The sequence below is a fragment of the Carcharodon carcharias genome, chromosome 4 (genome assembly GCF_017639515.1).
Source record: "Carcharodon carcharias isolate sCarCar2 chromosome 4, sCarCar2.pri, whole genome shotgun sequence".
In the NCBI taxonomy this organism is placed as follows: Eukaryota; Metazoa; Chordata; class Chondrichthyes; order Lamniformes; family Lamnidae; genus Carcharodon; species Carcharodon carcharias.
The window spans coordinates 165,879,188-165,886,389 of NC_054470.1; the positions used below are offsets into that span (position 1 = coordinate 165,879,188).

The window sequence follows — 7,202 nt, forward strand, 5'->3', positions numbered from 1 at the left end:
CCAGTGAAGCTCAATGCAAACTGAAGGAACAGCACCTCATCTTCCAATTAGGCACTTTACAGTCTTCTGGACTTAATATTGAGTTCAACAATTTCAGATCATGAACTCTCTCCTCCATCCCCACCCCCTTTCTGATCCCTCTTTTTCCAATAATTTATAATTAAAAAATATATATATTTTTCTTTTCCCACCTATTTATTTTGATCTATTGTTTTATCTCCACCTTTTAGCCCATATCGATCCCTTCCCCCACCTCACCCCCACTAGGGCCATTTGCCACTAGCTTGTCCTGCTTGCTACCCTTAATGTCCCCATTAGCACATTCCTTAGATAATATCACCACTGTCAACACCCCTTTGTCCTTTTGTCTATGACATCCTTGGCAATCTCTTTGCTCTGCCTATCACTGGCCCTCTATCCAGCTCTACCTGTCCCACCCCCCTCTACCAGCTTATATTTCACCTCATTTCTCTATTTCCTTAGTTCTGACGAAGAGTCATACGGACTTGAAACATCAACTGTGTTCCTCTCCGCAGATACTGTCAGACCTGCTGAGTTTTTCCAGGTATTTTTGTATTTGTGAAACCGATTTCTGGCCTCTCTGCCATATTGTATGCTCACTCCCGCCATGACGCTCGACACCACCATGCATGGAAAATTCCACCTTAAATCAGAGTTCCTGCGCATATATGTGAATGCACAGAGTATAGTAAATAACATTGGTGAGTTACAGGCGCAGATTGCTATGTGGGATTGTGATGTGTGGTAATAACAGAGATCTGGCTCAAGGAAGGGCAGAACTGGGTGTTAACTATTCCTGAGTACAAAGTGTTCAGAAAAGATAGGAAAGGAAGAAAAGGAGGAGGGGTGGCAGTATTGGTCAAGGAGAGAATTACAGTGCTGGAGAAAGAGGATGTCCCAGAGGGTTCAAGGATAGAATCAATTTGGCTAGAGCTAAGGAACAAAAAGGGAGCAAATACATTGCTCGGTGTAGTCTATAGACGACCAACTAGTGAGAAGGATGTAGAGAAACAAATCTGCAGGGAAATTACAGAGAGAGGCAAACATTATAGTGTAGTTATAATGGGAGATTTTAATTACCTGAATATGGACTGGGATAGAGGTAGTGTAAAGGGTAGAGAAGAACAAGAGTTCCCAGTGTGTGTTCAGGAGAATTTTCTACAGCTGTATGTGTCCAGTCCAACAAGAAAGGAGGCACTGCTAGACCTGGTTCTTGGAAATGAGGTGAGCCAAGTAGATCAAGTGTCAGTTGGGGAACATTTAGGAGATAGTGATCGTTGTATCATAAGATTTAGGATGATGGTAGAAAAGGACAATGAGTCTAGAGTAAGAATAATTAAATGAGGGAGAGCCGACTTCAATGGGACAAGAGTGGAGCTAGGCCGGATAGACTGGACCCAAAGGTTGGCGGGAAAACCTGTTGCTGAACAAAGGGCTACCTTCAAAGAAGAAATGGTTCAGGGATATACCCTCAAAAGGGAAAGGTAGGGCAAACAAATCCAGAGCTCCCTGGATGAAAAAGGAGATAAAAATTAAGATAAAATAGAAAAAGTGTGCTTATGACAGGTGTCAGGTAGAAAATACAGTTGAGAACACAGGGAATACGGAAGGTTCAGAGGAGAGATGAAAAAGCATATTAGAGAAGCAAAGAGGGATTATATGAGAAAAGACTGGCAGCCAACATAAAGGGGGATCCCAAAGTCTTCTATTGGAAAATAAATAGTAAGAGGGCGGTGAAAGGAGGAGTAGGGCAATTAGGGACCTAGAGGGGATTTACACATGGAGGCAGGGGCATGGCTGAGGTGTTAAATGAATACTTTGTATCTGTCTTTACCAAGGAAGCAGATGTTACCAAGGCCATGGTGACAGAGCAGGAAACTCTGTCACTAGAAGGGTTCAAATTAACAGGGAGGAGATATTGGATAAACTGTCGGTACTTAAAGTTGAAAAGGCACCAGGACTGGACGAGAAGCATCCAAGAATATTGAAGGAAGTGAGAGTAGAAATTACAGTGACACTAGTCATAATCTTTCAGTCTTTCTAGACTCAAGGGAGGTGCCAGAGGGCTGGAGAATGCAAATATTACACCCTTGTTCAAAAAAGGTTGTAAAGGTAAGCCCAGCAATTAGAGACCAGTCAGTTTAACTTCAGTGGTGGGCAACATTCTAGAAACAATTATTTGGGATTGAAATAATAGTCACATGGAAAAACATGGGTTGATCAGGGAGATCTAGCATGGATTTATTAAGGGAAAATTGTGTTTAACTAAGTTGCAGGAATTTTTTGATGAGGTAACAGAGAGAGTTGATGAGGGTAATACTGTGAATGTGGTGTACCTGGATTTCCAAAAGGCATTCGATACAGTGCCACACAACAGACCTGTGAGAAAAGTTATAGCCATTGGAATAAAAGGGACAGTAGCAACGTGGATACAAAATTGGCTGAATAACAGGAAACAGCGAGTAATGGTTAATGGATATTTTTCGGGCTGGAAGAAGGTTTGTCGAGGAGTTCCCTAGGGGTCGGTATTGGGAAATAGGGGTTCGGAAATAGGGCTTCTGACCCTGAAACCAAGATCTGGGCCACAATTTAAAAACTGAGATTGATAAAATTTTGTCAGGCCCGGCAGGGCAATGGATATGTGGGACAGATTACCAGTAAAACTGGGTAAATCTGTGTCAATTGATATCTTAAAATTTAACCCAAATCAATGCCTGTCAGCAAAGGGCATGAAGGTTATACGGCCCTGCTTCATTCACATGGGGACTAGAATGAGTTTTCGGAGATCTCGGGTGGTCAGCAGTGGGAATTCCCTGATTTTGGTAGTTGCCTATAGATTGTGAGAGAAACAGGTTTGTTTGGCCAGAAGGTGTTTTCTCATTCCAAGTTCTCTGACCCAGGACATCTGGGGCCTTTCGAGCATGCTGACAAATTAATTTCTTTAATTAGCAAATACTTTGCTCCCAGGTTTGCAGCTTGAAGAGATGAGTCAGCAATTGGGATCCAAAGTTGTAGCTATGATTGTCTGATTTGTCCTTTGTTAGGAAATAGAGATAGTTTAAGTAAGTTATATATTTTTTTATTCATTCACGGGATATGGGCTTCGCTGGCTGGGCCAACATTTATTGCCCATCCCTAGTAGCCCTTGAGAAAGTGGTGGTGAGCTGCCTTCCTGAAGTACTGCAGTCCATGTGGTGTAGGTACACCCACCATGCTCTTAGGAAGGGAGTTCCAGGATTTTGACCCAGCGACAGTGAAGGAACGGCAATATATTTCCAAGTCAGAATGGTGAGTGATTTGGAGGACACTTGGTGGTGGTGTTCCCATTTACCTACTGCACCACTAGGTGGTAGTGTTCATGGGTTTGGAAGTTGCTGTCTAAGGAGCCTTGGTGAATTCCTGCAGTGCATTTTATGGATGGTTCACACTGCTGCTGCTGTGTGTCGGTGGTGGAGGGAGTGAATGTTTGTGGATGGGGTGCCAATCAAGCCGGCTGCTTTGTCCTGGATGATGCCAAGCTTCTTCAGTGTTGTTGGAGCTGCACTCATCCAGGCAAGTGGGGAGTATTCCATCACATTCCTGACTTGTGCCTTGTAGATGGTGGACAGGCTTTAAGGAGTCAGGAGGTGAGTTACTTATTGCACAATTCCTAACCTCTGACCTGCTCTTGTAGCCACAGTATTTATATGACTAGTCCAGTTCAGTTTTTGGTCAATGTTAACCCTCCAGGATGTTGATAGTGGGGGATTCAGTGATGGTAATGCCATTGAACATCAAGGGGCAATGGTTGGATTCTCTCTTGTTGGGGATGGTCATTTGCCTGACACTTGTGTGGTGTGAATGTCACTTGCCACTTGTCAGCCCTAGCCTGGATATTGTCCAAGTCTTGTTGCATTTGGACATGGACTGATTCAGTATCTGAGGAGCCGCAAATGGTGCTAAACAGTGTGCAATCATCAGCGAACATCCCCACTTCTGACCTTATTGTGGAAGGAAGGTCATTAGTAAAGCAGCTGAAGATGGTTGGGCCTAGGACACTACCCTGAGGAACTGCTGCACCTGAGATGACTGACCTCCAACCACCACAACTATCTTCCTTTGTGCTAGGTATGACTCCAAACAGTGAAGAGTTTACCCACTAATTCCCATTGACGCCAGTTTTGTTAGGGCTCCTTGATGCCACACTCTGTCAAGTGATGCCTTGATGTCAAGGGCAGTCATTCTCACCTCACTTCGAGTGATCAGCTCTTTTCTCCATGTTTGAACTAAGGCTGTAATGAGGTAAGGAGCTGAATGGCCCTGGCGGAACCCAGACTGGGCATCAGTGAGCAGGTTATTGTTAAGCAAGTGCTGCTTGATAGCAGTGTTGATGATCCCTTCCATTACTTTACTGATGATTGAGAGTAGTCTGATGGAGCGGTAATTGGCTGGGTTGGATTTATCTTGCTTTTTGTGTACAGGACATATCTGGGCAATTTTCCACATAGATGCCAGTGTTGTAGCTGCACTGGAACATCTTGGATAGGGGCGCAGCAAGTTCTGGAGCACAAGTCTATTCAGTACTGTTGCTGGAATATTGTCAGGGCCCATAGCCTTTGCAACATCCAGTGCCTTCAGCCATTTCTTGGAATGAATCAAATTGGCTGAAGATCTGTGATGCTGGGGACCCCCGGAGGAGGCTGAGATGGATCATCCACTCGGCATTGCTGGCTGAAGATCGTTACGAATGCTTCGGCCTCATCTTTTGCACTGATGTCCTGGGCTCCCCCCATTGTTGAGGATGGGGATATTTGTGGAGCCTCCTCCTCCTGTGAGTTGTTTAATTGTCCACCACCATTCACGATTGGATGTGGCAGGACTGCAGAGCTTAAATCTGATCCGTTGGTTGTGGGATCGCTTAGCTCTGTCTATCACTTGCTGCTTATGCCGTTTGGCACTCAAATGTTATAGCTTCATCAGGTATGCTCCTGGCATGTGATGTTCAACATGGAGGAGCACTGATTCATCAGCTGAGGGAGGGTGGTAGGTGGCAATCAGCCCAGGTTTCCTTGCCCATGTTTGGCTTGATGCCATGAGACTTCATGGGTCCGGAGTCGATGTTGAGGACTGTGGTGTATACCACTGTCCCACCACCCCTGCTGGTCCTGTCCTGCCGGTGGGACAGGACATATCCAGGGATGGTGATGGTGGAGTCTGAGACATTATCTGCAACAGCCTGACACAGTCATTCGTGAGGATGACTATGTCAGGCTGTTGCTTGACTAGTCTGTGAGACAGCTCTCCCAATTTTGGCACTAGCCCCCTTTGCAGGGTCGACAGGACTGCGATTGCCATTGACATTTCCAGTGCCTGGGGTGATGCCAGGTCCCTCCGGTTTCATTCCTTTTTCATGTCTTTGTAGCGGTTTGTTACAACTGAATGGCTTGCTAGGCCATGTCAGAGTCAACCACATTGCTGTGGGTCTGGAATCACATGTAAGCCAGCATTAGTGAACTAGATGGGTTTTTACAACAATCGACAATGGTTTTATTAGACTTTTATTTCCAGATTTTTTTATTGAATTCAAATTCCCCCATCTGCCATGGTGGGATTCAAACCCAGGTCCCAAGAGAATTCCCTGGATCTCTGGATTACTAGTCTACTGACAATACCACTACGCCATCACCTCCCCACCATACAAATATTGGTATTTGTAGGTGTCAGGAATGAGTTTTAACTTTAATGTTTAAGTTTGATTTATATTTCTGCATTTGTGTCTTAAGAAAAGATCAAATTGAGTTTTAGATTCACTTTAAAAAGTGAATTTCTAATGCATCATTTCTAATTTCTAATGCATTATTTAATGACTGTTGCAGCTAAGGTAAACAAACAAGAGTAGAAAACTGGCTGTTGCCTAGCAACAGGGGTCCAGAGAGGCATATCCCTCCCACAGAAATACAGAAACACTAAAGAAACAGCAGTTTTAAGCTCAATTTGAAGCCAGGACCCCAGGGCCCCAAAGAAACAAAAGGTCCCAAGATGAAAGGAGTGAGATGGGAACAAGAGAAACCCCAAGGAAGGACAGGAACCTGGAAAAGGTCCTGTTAATGAAGTTAAGAGTGAGGGGCTGAGAGAAAATTTGAATGCTAGTAAATGGAGACTTGTTTGGGACAGTTTTTAAAGAAAACACATGCTCCTTAGCTCCACCTTTGGGATGTATCTGTTCTGCCTTGCTGGTAGATCTCTGCACCCTGGTGTTAGGTTCTCCAGTGGGCTGGCAGGTGACAGTCACCAACTTGTGGTTGTACAGTCAAAGGTACTTGAGTCATTGGCATGTTAAAGTAATATACCTGCACGGTAACCCCACAATTCTGATGTGAACAACCTGTGACTCCAGGCTGTTGCTGCCATCAGGACTTTGCTGCTGTGTGGACACGTTTACCAAACTCCATCTGATTTAAATATTGCAATGAAGTGTGATTTAAAGAGCCAAAAGCTGCAAAAAGCAGATTAAAGCGAGAACAGCTTGCAAGAAGCAAGAAGGTCCAAAGAGATAACTGAAGGTCTATAACTCTTTGCCATGGGTATGTAAACTAGTGGTGTACTTTTGATAGCTGAATCGATGAGAGAGAGGGCATGGAAGACAGCTTGAATGCATGTGGTGACCCGGGGAGAGGAACATCGGAAGGAGAGTTCAAAATCATGGAGGTGAACCCTTGTGAAAGGCAACTGAGAGAAAGCATTGGTTTGGAACAGAAGATTCCAAGGCAAGGTCTTGGAGAGTGGAGAGTGGAAATTGGAAATCCTCATGTGAAAGATGGATTGCAGTGAGACCAGTTGGCTCACAGTGTGACAGGCTTCTGGGGGGAGTTAAGGAGAAATCCATGGTTGAGGTGGCATCTGTCACTTGATTTCAGAGTGTGGTGTGGTTGACCACAGGGTGCCTATTGGTACATGCACTGTGTACTTACTGTTGACATTAGAGTATAAGATAGCTTTTGTAACTTGTATTATCCTTACAAATCTGTATATATTTGTAAAAGTATAGTTGTGGGTGAAGGAGTCATCTTTTCTTGTTTAATAAATGTGTTATTATTTTGTTAAAAGTTCTCTGTTTAGTAGCTACTCTCCATGTATCTAAACAAACAATTAAAAGTTGAGATCTATCAAGTTGGGTTCCAATCTGGGACCCAAGGTTCGTC

At 44.2% G+C, this 7,202-nt stretch overlaps 1 non-coding gene across 1 annotated transcript; it reads left to right on the forward strand.

Moving 5' to 3' along the window:
• Positions 1-6,187: 6,187 nt before the first annotated feature.
• LOC121277540 lies at positions 6,188-6,437 on the forward strand. The gene has a single exon (XR_005942911.1). It is a non-coding gene; the product is annotated as a small nucleolar RNA SNORA53 (small nucleolar RNA).
• Positions 6,438-7,202: the final 765 nt, after the last annotated feature.